General features: G+C 38.8%; 2 long non-coding RNA genes across 4 annotated transcripts in view; both read right to left on the reverse strand.

Annotated features, from left to right (window-relative positions):
• LOC128170379 (uncharacterized) overlaps positions 1-6986 on the reverse strand; it is a 48941-nt gene extending 41955 nt beyond the window's left edge. Inside the window, exons 1-2 of the long non-coding RNA XR_008241817.1 lie at positions 6905-6986; positions 6690-6724 (exon numbers count right to left, since the gene is read on the reverse strand). This is a non-coding gene — a long non-coding RNA (uncharacterized LOC128170379). The remainder of the gene's footprint in view (positions 1-6689; positions 6725-6904) is intronic.
• Positions 6987-9657: 2671 nt separating this feature from the next.
• Positions 9658-14164, reverse strand: part of LOC128170380 (uncharacterized) — a 36129-nt gene continuing 31622 nt past the window's right edge. For all 3 annotated transcript variants that reach the window (XR_008241819.1, XR_008241820.1, XR_008241818.1), the window contains one exon: positions 9658-10606. This is a non-coding gene — a long non-coding RNA (uncharacterized LOC128170380). The remainder of the gene's footprint in view (positions 10607-14164) is intronic.

The following is a 14164-nucleotide window of genomic DNA, read 5'->3' on the forward strand; positions in this document are numbered from 1 at the left end:
TTGCAGAATATAATGGCTGGTGTGATGCATATTGTTTGTTTGCACTTAGTTTGACACTAGGGGGGGGTGGCTTTGAAGTATTTTGACATTTTGCGCCGCAGGGGTACTACACTTACTTTTCAAGAGGTAATACTTCGCATGGAGGAGAGGTTTGGTCAGCTTCCCAGTTAGAGTTGAATTCAATTACTCAGAAACCTGAAGAGCCAATAGACCAGTGGGGTGATAGAGTAATGGACTTTTGGGAGTGGGACCTTGCCTGAAATTTTTCAGGAACAGTTGATAATGAGATTTGCTTTAGGATACTTAGACTGTGAGGTGGATCAGCAATTAATTGACTGACCGCCAGATACCCTAGAGGAGGCTATTAAGAGGGTTAAGACATTCCAGTTTAGTCGTTGTGCAATTGCTCATCACCAAAGGGCTGTAAGGTCAGTCCCAAATGAAGTTAGGTACCGAAGGTCAGTATCACCTGTAGAAAATCGTTCACTCGAGTATGTGTCAAGGGGGCATCTAGTAGATAGGTCTGGCGATGCTGTAGATAAACAAAACGCAGGCCAACACCACAGCCCAGTGCCATCTCTATGTTACTAGTTTGAATCGTCAGGGGAATAGAAGGCCAAAAATTTGTTATGGTTGTAAGCAGCCAGGTCACATGAAGCGAAACTGTCTGCAACGATCACATAACAATTATGCAGGTCCCCCAATCCCAACTATCAAAAATACAGAGCACAATGAGCCAAATGTTTCTGTTTCACCACAGACCATGAGGGGTTGGGTTACATTTGCAGAAAATCCGTCAGTTAGTGCTGCACATGTTTTACCTAATGTTCAGTCTGGTAATCGGGGTGAAGGTTCAGGGGCATGGCATGTGTTGGTTGGAATTGCGGGTATGGAGGTGAATGTTATAGTTGACACAGCCGCAGATATTACAATACATGTAGTATCACAAAAGGTTTGTCTCTATGCAACCCAAGCCGCACATTGTTGAGGAGTCAAATATAAGACTTGCGGGTGAGGTGACTGGTATGTGTGCTAAATTTTTGGGTAAAGTTGAGATTACAGTTGGTGGATATAGGTTTGTTCATCCAATTTATGTTGGTCCATTGCAGGATAAAATGTTGTTTGGAATTGATTTCCTTAAGTTACATGGTGCACAAATTTCCTGTGAGACAGGAGCTCTGAGAGTCAAAGGGGTACCAGGCATTATTGAAATGTCTAGTGGTGTGGATAAGTTGGTGCTAATTGCTGTATCATCTCGGCGGGTGCAGATTCCATCGCATACTGCTCAAGTGATAGAATATGATTTGGCTAATGAGATGTCAGATTTTATCATTGAACCAGCCAATGTCTTTCCATTGGGTATTGTTGCTTCCAGGACTTACAATAATTCTGGGAATAAGGGCAAGTTGTGTGTCATAAATATGACTGACCGCGGTCATTTTGTTAAAACAGGAAGTGTTGTTGGTATAGTGACAGCAGCTTGTGCAGTCAAAAACAGCGAGGCGTCAGTGCGTCGGGTGTCAACAGAAGGGCAAAAGGATTGTGAGCATGTCAGCTCGCTTATCAGAGATCTGAAGGAAAACGCTCTGACCGCCAGGAAGCAGTCAGTCTTGTAACTAAGTTTGCAGATATTTTCGCAGTCAGTGATTTAGATTTGGGCAATTTTGTAGAGACTGAGCATTGTATTGACACTGGCGATGCGCACCCCGTAAAGCAGCGGATGCGCAGCACACCTGCAGTTTTTAAGGAGAGGAGTAATCCAGTCCTCTACTTCAGACTGGGCCGCTGCTCCAGTGCTTGTTCGTAAAAAGGACGGAAGCGTGAGATGGTGCGTTGACTATCGTGCACTGAACAAGGTCACAATCAAAGACAGTTTTCCTTTGCCACTAATAGAGGAATGTATGAATACCCTATCAAGAAACAAATGGTTTTCAAAGCTTGATGATAATGCAGCTTACTGGCAAATGAAGATACACCCAGATGATATGAAGAAAACTGCCTTCATCACGAAGTTTGAACATTTTGAAATATCGCAGATGAGATTTGGTTTATGTAATGCCCCTGCAACATTTGCCAGAGCTATCAATTTAGTGCTGCACCGCCTTAACTGGAAAATTGTTCTTGCATTCTTAGATGATGTGCTAGTGTTGGGCAAAACTGAACAAGAGCATTTAGACAATTTGCGCCAAGTTTTTGAGGGTTTCCGCAGTTTTGGGTTAGAGTTCAAACCTCGCAAATGTGAGCTTTTTTGCCCTTAAGTAGAATTTTTGGGGCGCACAGTAAGCAAAGATGGTGTAGAGATGGGGAGATCAGTATTTAGAGACAGTACGGGAATGGCCCATGCCAAAAGATGTCAAAGCAGTTGAGAGGTTTCTCGCAAACTATCACATTATAATATAACGTTCTGCATTTCTCTAAAATTGTATTATACACACAACATGTTCCAAGTTTTAAAAATAATTTTTAAAAAAATTAACCTTTAAAAAATCCTATCAATATACCCTAGTTTTTGTTTTGGGGACTGTACATTAAGCAAGGAAAAAAATTCCCAATTTCTATCAAAACGTTGCATTTTTCCCAATCCATTGGCCCTGGCCCCAGTACCAAAAATGGGTGTGAGAGGCCTGGGAGACGACAAGTCGGTGAGTCAGCTTGGAAAGGCAATGCTCAGCAAGAATCCGGAGGAGGGTTCTGATCATGCAGCTGGGGAAGGGATATCTCTGTCTTCATATTCTGTAGAAGACATGGTTAAGCTGCAGAGTGCAGATAAGGTATTGACTTTCCTTCACGCATACTTAGAGTCTGGGGTTTTGCCAAGTGAGAGTGAGTTGATGACCTCTAGTCCTGAAGAGAAATGTTATTTTTGTTTCATGTTAGATGATAGGGGGGGTAGTTTGGTATAAATCTGCTGAGGATAAAGATGCCCTGCAACTTCTTGTGCCTAAAACTATGCGCGAAGAAGTGATGTATTAGTGCCATGACATTCTTTCATCAGGACACCAAGGTATTCAGCGTTCTAAAGTGAATTTTAAGTCGAGTTTTTATTGTTGGCGGATGGTCGCTGACATGAAGAACTATGTTCTCACATGTGATGTCTGTTATAAAAAAGTGGGGTCCATTACCAAATTGTTCTGCTTTGAAGAGTTATCAAGCAGGTAGTCAAATGGAAAAATTCATCTTGATTTCCTACGACCATTACCTCACACAGAGAACGGAAATGAATACATACTCATGATGGTGGAAAGCTTTACAAAGTGGGTGGAGTGTGTCCCACTACCATCACAGACAGCGGAAGTGACTGCAAGAGCTGCCATCAATGAATTTTTATCAAGGTTTGGGTACCCGTATGAAGTGTTTACAGATCAGGGAAGGAACTTTGAGAGCGAGCTATTCCGAAAAATGTGCGAGATCTTGTGGATCCATAAAACGCGGACTACACCGTACAGACAATCAGGGAATGGCCAAGTTGAGCGTTACAACCGCACCCTTATGGTGTTACATTGATGGCTGTCCTAAGAGCTGGTATCAGTACTTGGGCCAATCAGCAGGTGCTTTGAGGTCTGCTATCAATAGGCACACTGGGTACACAGCAAACAAATTGATGTTAGGGAGAGAAGTCAAAGTGCCCGCAACTATCCTGTATCGACCAATGATTTTCAAAATGGGAAGGAAGGAGAAGTAGATAAATATGTGTGTGATTTGCAAGAATATTTGCAAAAGTCACATGAGACTGCCAGGGATAAGTTAAAAGCCACACAAAAAAATGAAGCAGGATTTTGATATAAGAGCCAGAGAAGACTAAGATTGACTTTTTTGGCAGAACCATCAGTGAGAGTGGAATAGAGATGGGAGACCAGTATATAGAGTCAGTATGGGACGGGCCCTCCAGGCCTTGAAAAGTTTTTAGGTTTTGCTAATTACCATCACAGTTTTATACCCCATTTCTCTTGCATTGCTGCCCGCTGTATGCAGTCACTAGGAAATGTGGTTTCCGTTGGAAGACAGAACAACAAAGTGCTTTTGAGAGTTTTAGAGCATTGATGACAGAACCTCCTGTGTTGACTATACCTAATAATCATGGTCAATGTATCAGACACTGATGCTTCGGACTACACAGTTGTAGGAGAGCTGAGTCAAATTCAGAACGGGAAAGAAAGAACTATAGACTATGGCAGTGCAGTGCTATCATCCGAGCAGCGCAGATATTGTACGACGCAGAAAGAGCTGTTGGCAGTTATCAAGTTTACTCGCCAGCAGCAACAGTTCTACTGGTGGCGAATGGTAAAGGACAAAAAGCTGTATGTAAAGACATGTGCTCTCTGTGCGAAAAACAAGAGAGCTTCATTGCCAAATAGATCAGATATGAATCGTTATCAAGCTGGAAGCCCGATATAAAGAGTACATTTAGACTTTCTTGGACTTTCCCTCGCATGGAGCAGAGCGATGAGTATATTCTCATGATGGTAGACAACTTTACTAAGTAGGTTGAGGGTGTGCCAATTCCTTCACAAACCGTGGAAGTAACTGCGAGGGCAGCTATCAACGACTTTTTCTCAAGGTTCGGGGATCCCTTCCAGATCTTTACTGATCAAGGCCGTAACTTTAAGAGTGAGCTCTTTTGTAAGGTTTGTAAGATGCTGGGATTCCACAAGTCTAGAACAACTTCCTATAGGCCTTCTGGCATAATAATTAAGTAGAGTGCTATAATTGCACTTTGATGGATGCAGTTTGCTGTTATAAAGACAGTCAACCTAAAACTTGGGATAAGTATCTTGGTCCACTCGCAGTGGCATTGCAGTCAGCCATAAACCGTCACACAGGGTATACACCAAATAGACTTATGCTGGAAAGAGAGGTGAATGTACCAGCAACCTTGATGTACGGGCACCCTCTGAAGTCTTTTCAAAATGGGGAGGAGGGTGAGATAAACATGTATGTGCAGAAGTTAGAGCAGACCGTGCAAAAAGCACACGATGCCACCAAGCAGAAGTTGAAGTCTGCGCATAAATTTATGAAAACCGCACAAGACATCAGACTGTGTACATGTCCATTCAGGGTTGGCGATTTTGTATATTGGCGCCGCAATGCAGGGAAGAAAGTGGAGTCTAGCAGGGAAGAAAGTGGAGTCTATCTGGAAGGGTCCAGGTATAATTGTAAAGGCCAAGTCAGATACTGTGTTCATAGTAAAGTAATGCAGAGAAGTTCTGACCATGCATCACGATAAATTGAGAAATGCGATGCTACAGAAATACCTCAGTGGCTCTATAACTATCAGAAGCAGGTCATTGATGAAGAGTCAAGCAGTGAGTCAGACATAACACACATGTACCAGTGCCGAAAAGTGTCAAGACATTGAAGTCTGTTTTGAAAAAGGCAGAATACACTGCAGTCTCACAGACTACTTCAAGTCAAACTATTGACTGAGGGCCTTACATTGGGACAAGGAGTAGAGCTAGAAATCACCAAGCAGTTACCAGTGAGTCTGTGAAGTTGCAAGATAGCAAGGGCACTAACAAGTTTAAGTATCAGAAAAGGAAAACTTACTGTTTGTGTAATCAGGGTAATCCCAAAGTTTGATGTTATTGTGTGAAGAGGGCAAGGACTGGTCTCATTCCAGGTTTGTTTGAATTTCTGATGACAAGGTCAGGACAAAGCTTAAATATTTGTTTGCCCTGAGTTTTTACCTGGTCCGTGAGATAGTAGGTTTCTCAAGTTGAGTGTTATGTTTTATGATGTGGAAAGGTACTCCACGGTGATGCAGGGTACTGTGTACTGTTTTGTTTGTCTTAGCATTGGTAGAGTGTACCAGATGCTTGTATGTACCTTGGGCTGCATTTGCAGATGAGTGTTTAGATATCCAGTGTACCAAGATGTACAAGGAGTCCATGTACCCATTAGCTGGTTAAAAATGTTAAGGAACATGGATCTTACTTGTTGCTACTCTGGTACATTGTAGTCCCTACCTTACTTGCAGTGCCGGAGTCTTGGACACTATGTCAAAAATTTGCAAAGTGCCTTCATCTTGGAAAAATGTCTGGTGTCTAGATACGGAGTGATGTATGTCATACAGAGTGGTGGATGTCATCGTTAAAAATTGTACCTCATAGTTAATGTCATCGTTGAATCTCTTGGTGGATGTCATCGTTGGACTTCGTTGTAGATGTCATCTTTGGACTTCGTGCTAAGGGAATACTATGTGGACTACCTGATGTGTTGGGGAAAATGGTGGAACTAGACAAGTCAGAGGGGCCAGGAAAAGCAGGAGGTTGGACCAAGACAAATTAGATGCTAGAATCTGAATGGGAAGTTTGTGAACTGTGATGTTGACTGTGAAATCTGTGTTAGTATTTTTTAAAGACAAAAAAAAAAACATGTAAAATGTTTTATTTTGTATGTTTTAGGTCCTAAGCTATTAGGATTTAGATATTGTATGTTTATTATAGTTTGCCCTATTGTTCGGGTCGGGATGCCCTCTTTTAAAATGGGGAGGAGTGTGGTGGTCCTGGTGATAGTTGGTACAAATTGCCTGGTTACCGCCTGAACTTGCTTACACGCAAGATGACATATACATTGCCCTTCCTTTGCCTGTCTTGGAAGACACAAGACATGCTTTATTGCTCTGTGAATTGTACTATTCGTTTACTATTCTATATGTGGCGGTAATTGCTAATAAAGATCATATTACATACCCATAGTGTTTTCTTTCTGCGGCATCACCAGTGACCTGAAGAAACGGTAAGGGATAAACACTATAATATCATCAGATAATCTGGTTCTGCAGAGAAGGTCAAAATTGTACAGATGGACGCTAGACAAAAGTTCTCAGAAAAGCTCACAAAAGCTTTCAGTTAAGGTGAACTAAAAAGAGCTAAATTATAGCATCATGCATTGAGAGAGAACTCACAGAATTTCCCAGACTGTGACAGTTTACTGGACTGGAACCAGCATGGGAAGGAAAAGTGAATCCTGGCATGGATCCATTCCATCTGATGTAAGATGAGCCACTACAACAGACACCGCAAAAGGTTGTATGAGGAAGTGAACAGATCCTAAGGGGACAGGACATAGAGCCACACATGTAGCTATAGCTGTTGGTCACTTTCATATACTACCTAGGAAGTTTATTTTTGCAAATGTAACATTGCAAAGAGTTCAGTAACAAGAGGCCCATGGGCCACATTGCTTACCTGAGTAACGACAGCCATTAAAAATCAGTTTAAATTATGGAGTCAAACAAACTTTTTGAACAAAGTAGTAAAATAGACTTGAATCAGCACTACCTAAGGGTTATCCACACAAGATTCAGCTTGTCTGGTTGATTAGTTTTTGAGAAAAAGATTTTTTTCAAAGTTTAAACACAACACCCCCCCCCCCGCAATCCTACCCCACCTTTCCTACCAAGGATTATGATTTGAACAAACTTGAATCTTCCTACCTAAGGATGTTTCCTCACAAGTTACAAATTGTCTTGCCAGTTGGTTTTCGAAAAGATTTTTAAAGACTTTTCTCTATATAGATTCATATGTAAAAATTCAGTCCCCCATTGTGATTCCTGACTCCACCCTTCCTGCAGAGATCATGATATGAACAACCTGAAAAAACACTTCCTAGGGATGCTTCCACACAAATTACAGCTTTTTTGGCCAATTGTTTATCTTTTATAATTTCTTTTTCAAAAACCCACAAATTTTTAATGATCTATTTTTGATGATTTTAAATCTTTGATGATTCTAAATGATCTCCCCTTTAAAAGGGACCTGGCTCTTCATTTGAACAAAATTTAAAATTTGATGCTTTAAGCCAAGTTTGGTTGAAATAGGCTCAGTGGTTCTAAGATTAGATAAAAATTAAAAGTGAAATATTTAAGCAACAACACCAACAGTGACAATGACAACGATGGACAAATTTTGATCTGAAAAGCTCGGCTCAGGTGAGGTAAGAATCACTTAAACTCTGACCCCAATCAGATAATAGACAATCGCAAGCAAGAATTTCCTCAGTCATGAATATGCACAATACTTTTAAATTTTGGTCACAAAATCAAATTAAAAAAGTCACATATTTGCAACTTTATTAGGGAAAAGAGTATCAATTCATTTCCCATATAACTCAATGTAACTAAACACCCCTGGCTAGTTAAGTATTTTACTTAAAGATGTATGTCTTTGGCCACATCTGAAAGTTCACTATCAAAAAACAAGAGGCCCATGGGGCCACATCGCTCACCTGAGCAACAATGGCGTTCAAAAGATATTGTTTCGTATGGTCCCTCGGATGTGAAGAAGAAAATTGTACCTCAATGTGCTCAATTCCTCAAATTAAAAACATTCAAAAATTTTATTTGTCTTCTCCATTATAATTAAATGACTGTTATTTACTTCGAGTACAAACCAGGATAATTTTGCGCTGTAATATTTTCTTAGGAATAGCGATAATTACTTTATCCCCGCAACAGAAATGTGTCAGAACTATGGAAACTGTTTTAAAGATGTCGTTTTTATTAACCCGTGTCTGAAAAACTATCAAAATTGATGTAGATTTCACATTATTTATTGTATAAAGAAGGGGCCCCAGAGAGTAGGTTTATACAGAATATCATTCTTTATTTTGTTTGTACAAGTATTTAACATACTCTAATTCGACATATAGAATTTCCAATGTTCAACCAAAATTTCAGCTTCAATCGTAGAATTATAAGCAAGATGCATAGCTCACAGTTCGCCTAGGTTTGAGTCATATTTTTTCCACATGAGTTTATTACATTCAGCTTAAGATTTTTAACTTGGTATTTCCTATCCAGCATTTAAAATGGAAAAAAAGAATGGCCTAAGATTTTCAATTCTTTTATTCACTCAAGACCGGTTCAATGGTATTTGAGGTTCAAAATCAGTTTATACAAATGTACACAAACACAGTCAAGGATCACATGTACAGTAGGAGTAATAAAGACGAAATCAGCAATCGTCAATTCCAAATACGCATTATTTTGCAGCAATATTTACAGCAAATACAAATATACTGGTCCATCAAATATCCTGAAATTTTAATGAGATTGGCAGATTAATAACTGCCAATCTTTTGTTTTGCCCAGGCCAAGTCTTGTCTACCCATTTACCGGATGCCGAGCCCGATTGAAACACGCCTTTCCTTTATTATTATTTTCGCAATAACCCAGATTTGAAACAGAATTAGACCTTAATTTTTGCAATTTATATTTTCCTTCCCATAAGGATAATTTATGCTAAGCTACGTTGAATTGGAATCAGTAGTTCTTGAAAAGAAGATTTTCAAAAATGCACCCCCCTTTTTCTACAGTTTCAAGGTTTTCTCCGCTTTGAATACAGATCGAACTTTTATTCCTGCAATCTATATTCGCCCTCCCATAAGGATGCTTTGTGCCAAATTTGGTTGAAATTGGATAAGCGGTTTTAGAGAAGAAGTTCAAAATGTAAAAAGTTTAAAGAAGGACGGACAGACGGACGGACGGACAGATGGACAGACGGACGACGGACAAAAGGTGATCAGAAAAGCTCACTTGAGCTTTCAGCTCAGGTGAGCTAATTACTAGCAATATATAGGGTCACATGGCATTCATATGTCAAAATTGAGCTTGTTTACAACTTATCAAATTTAAACAGTGATAAATTTACTTTAAAATATAAATTATTTCATTTATATATATAGCACATCACCTAGCCCTATCTGTTTCTGCTCTGCTAAATCTTGTACAGTGGAGCCTCAGTTATCCGGACGCTTTCGTTCCCAAGTCCAATCGTCCGGATAGGTGAAGCGTCCGGATATCTGAAATGTGTCTATCGTTGTCATGAATGATAATGTATTTGTATACAATGGCTCCCAGTGTTGATACTAGGTTTTTTGCCTTTCATACCATATAGCAACATATGCTAGAGTTGTCTGTTGATATGAACGTTTTTAGATATAAAGAACTTTATTTTATTATTTTGTCATGAAATATTAACCGGACAATAGTGATAACCATATCTAGCTAAATTCTTTGTGTCTCAGTGTGGTATGTGTGTGATACACTGTTGTTCGCAATTTTCCAATTTTTGAAAGTGATTTGGGATGTCAGTGTGTTTATACAAGCTACTCATGAGGGTCTTGCACGTAAAAAAGGTGTGAAACTTAATTGACAGGGGAAATCTTTTGTACTGAGTATGGTATCATGAAATTTTACTGTCCGGTTAAATGAAGCAAGATTAGTAGTAAAACGATGTTTTGTGGTAAAAATAGACCGTCCAGATCCGGAACACAGAATTCCAGATAAATGAGAGAAAATAACGTATAAAAAAATCTGTTCCCAAATAAAATCGTCCGTAAACTGAAGCGTCCGGTTATCTGGCGTCCGGATATCTGAGGCCCCACTGTATTAACAATTCTAAGGTGTCAACATCCAAGTGCATTAGTACCCTCATTCTAATACTAATCATTTTACTCACCTCAGAATTTGTCAAATTTGACTTTTTCATTAACCTTATAAATACCTTATACATCATTGTGTATGAAACACAAGTCCGGGATTTTGATTTATATCTACGCTGTGCTCATCCGAGTATGAGACTCTCTCTCTCTCTCTCAGCAAGTACTGAAATGAATGTGGAATTACAGTGAGATCAAATGAATTGACTGCTTCTTATTAACTTTAACAAATCAAATACATGGACAATTTGAATAAATGTGTCTGTTATTATGTTAACTTAAGGTCAGACGACACGTTCCTCGAGAATCTTTTTTGTATCTCCTCGTAATAAAGAGTTCCAACAAAAATTTTTAATTTTATAATTACTTAAAAAATGATCAAAATATACTTGTATTTGGTTAGATGCCTAGATGGTCGAGTGGTTAGAACCGTGGCCGCTCTCTGCCAGAAGCGTAGAGGTTCTAGAGGTCGTGAGTTCAAAGCCCCGCCCCGCCCGAGATACAGTTCTATTTTAGAGAATTTAGCTGTGGTGTAGATGTATTTATTTTCATATCAGCAATTCAAGTGTATTTTCAAGAAGATTATATAGGAAATTGCATATTCTGGTATTTCGCAGAAATGCCTGGTAAGGTACCCTAATTTTTTGCAAGAAAGCTTGTCAAAGTAGTTGTAAACCATTAACAAATTCCTGGAAAAAGTTATCTAAAATTGAGGAACGTGTCGTCTGACCTTAAGGATGAAAAAAATTGAATAAGATTTTTCAATAAGAATGGATTCCATTCAGAATTTAAAACAAGAGGCCCATGGGCCACATCGCTCACCTGAGGAACAATCAGCTTAATGGAGTCATAATACAAACTATCTGGACAATGTACAACAATACATGTAGATCCTGTAAAAATATAATCTATTTTTCCCCTGCATATTCTTATGTATATAATCATTAGTCCCTTTTCTAACAGGATGATTTTATAGTCATATCACATGTTGAGTATTGCAGTTCTCAAAAACATCCTTAACAATTGTTTATATATGGGATATAAACCTACATCAAACTCTGAACCTTCTTGTGAGCCGAAGAATTGTCCTGGGGCCAAAGTCTTAACATTTATATAGAATCATCTGGCTGATTAGTGTCTGAGAAGAAGATTTATAAAGATTTACTCTACATATTCCTATGTAAAACTTTGCCCCCCCCCCCATTGTGGCCCAACCCTACTCCCGGGGGTGTCATTATTTTCCCAACTTTGACACTACACTACTTGAGGATTCTTCCACACAAGTTTCAGCTTTCCTGGCTGATTAGTTTCTGAGAAGAAGATTTTTATAGATTTACTTTACATATTCCTATGTTAAAATTTGACCCCCCATTAAGGCCCCACCCTACACCCGGTAATCATGATTTTCACAACTTTGAATCTACACTACCTGAGGATGTTTCACACAAGTTTCAGCTTTCCTGGCTGATTAGTTTCTGAGAAGAAGATTTTTAAAGATTTACTCTATATATTACTTTGTGAATTTTCGACCTCCAATTGTGGCCCCACCCTACACCCAGGGGTAATGATTTTCCCAACTTTGAATCTACATTACCTGATGATGCTTCCACATAAGTTTCAGCTTTCCTTGCTGATTAGTTTCTGAGAAGAATAGTTTTAAAGATTTACTCTATATATTCCTATGTAAAACTTTGACCCCCCCCCCCCCCATGTGGCCCAACCCTACCCCAGGGGATCATGACTTTCACAACTTTGAATCTACACTACCTGAGGATGTTTCCAGACAATTTTAAGCTTTCCCAGCTGATCAGTTTCTGAGAAGAATATTTTAAAAGATTTACTCTATATATCCCTATGTTAAACTATGACCCACCCTACCCCTGGGGTCATGATTTTCCCAACTTTGAATCTACACTACCTGAGGATGCTTCCACACAAGTTTCAGCTTTCCTGGCTTAATGGTTCTTTAGAAGAAGATTTTTGAAAATTTCTCAAAATTCTCATTAATTTCTGATTATCTCCCCTTTTAACTGGTATTACAGTAGTTTTGTAAAAGAAAGGTTCCACAATTTTTACATTTTATTACAGTTTAGTCATTGCAGTAATAAACGGAGCTGATAAACTGTAAAATTATAAGAAGGTAAAGAGAAGAACTAGGTACGGTCTCCTTAAGAATTGGCACGTTTTTTTTATGGGAAAAAATATATTGCGATTCCGATATGTTGTCCGCATATAATATAAAGAGGAGGTCATAATAACTTGTAATACCATGTTAGAATTGGCCCATTCATGCGCATGCGTAGGAAATGATCCATCAAAGTAATGGCGATATGCCATTTTATGGCCTTTTTACTGGTCAATCTGATGTAAATGAGTTAAATTGATCACCTCGACCTCGTCGCCTGGGATGATTTTCTGTACAAGAAGAGTTAATTGCAACGTGTACATGTACTTATCCTGAAAGTTTCGTCCTGGGCGACGTTGTCAGAAGGGTTCAAATATCAATTTTAGTTTTAGATAGTCGCTAATCGTAATGCAATTTGGAGTAACCACTTCTCGTATTTCGTCTATTGAAGCAAAAATGAGATCAAATTTCGGTCAATAATCACAAATATCCATTTTTTTTTGTGTAAGAGAATTTTTATCTGTTAATTAACACAATAATAAAAACACAATCCAGATAAAACCGAGCCATTCCGACGGAGGGGATGCCATTTTGGTTGTAATGGATGCTGTAAACAATGTTAATCACAAAAATGTTGAATGTCTTTTATGAACGGGGGAGGGGGGGGTGTACTAGAATATAGAGCTGATGGGCATTATTAAACTTAAATATTTAAGCATACGATTCATTTTACTGATAAAAAAAAAATGATTATAAACGAATAATTGAATATATCAATATATATAAGTATTCAGGGTCTTCAGCATACCCTAGGTACATGTATAAGTTCTGCATACCAGCCCATTTTTTTTAAGTAACTTAAAGATATGGATTTTCAGCATGGGTTTAACTTAAAAATGACCCCCCTCCCCTCCAAAAAAAAAAATTCAGCTTTTTTAAATTTTACTTATTCTTTGTGAAAATAAAAGTCAGGGCAGAATTCAAACTCATGACCTGCAGGTTGGTAGATGGAAGCCATGTTGTGATGTACTTAAACTGTCATAAAAATCATTCACAGGGTGTTGAGGATCCTTAGTTAAATCATATCTAATATCTCTTCATGTATATTTGAAAAAAAATCAGAAATCAAATGTGTGTGATTAATACTAAGCTTATTAATATCACCTTTTGTTTTTTAAGGATGGATGAGAAACAATCTAGATGTGTGCTTTGAAATAGAAAGGCCCCTCCTGATGAAAGACGCCCAGCTAGTACATTTCTGTTAATATTATGCAAACATTTTTCCTTAAATGTTAAGTTCAAACAGATGTTCTCTGTAACAAGTGTCGTCATAAGTGTCGGAAAGTCAAAGATTCAGTGACAAGGGAATCTATGTTCCCGAGAATAGCTCCCCAAGAGGAAACAGAGGATCCAACATTTGCGTCACCCAAGCAGAAGCGTCCAAAACATGCATTCCCAAGTCCCCCATCTGTACCCTTGCCTTTTCCATCATCACCACAGAGCCATGGTTACTGCTTTGTTTGCAAGAAACCAGGACCAAAGCTTGTGACTGTTTCCCATCATGTTCGGCTGTTAGTGTTTATAAGGAGAGAAATCATC

Source organism: Crassostrea angulata, chromosome 2 (genome assembly GCF_025612915.1).
Source record: "Crassostrea angulata isolate pt1a10 chromosome 2, ASM2561291v2, whole genome shotgun sequence".
Lineage (NCBI taxonomy): Eukaryota > Metazoa > Mollusca > Bivalvia > Ostreida > Ostreidae > Magallana > Magallana angulata.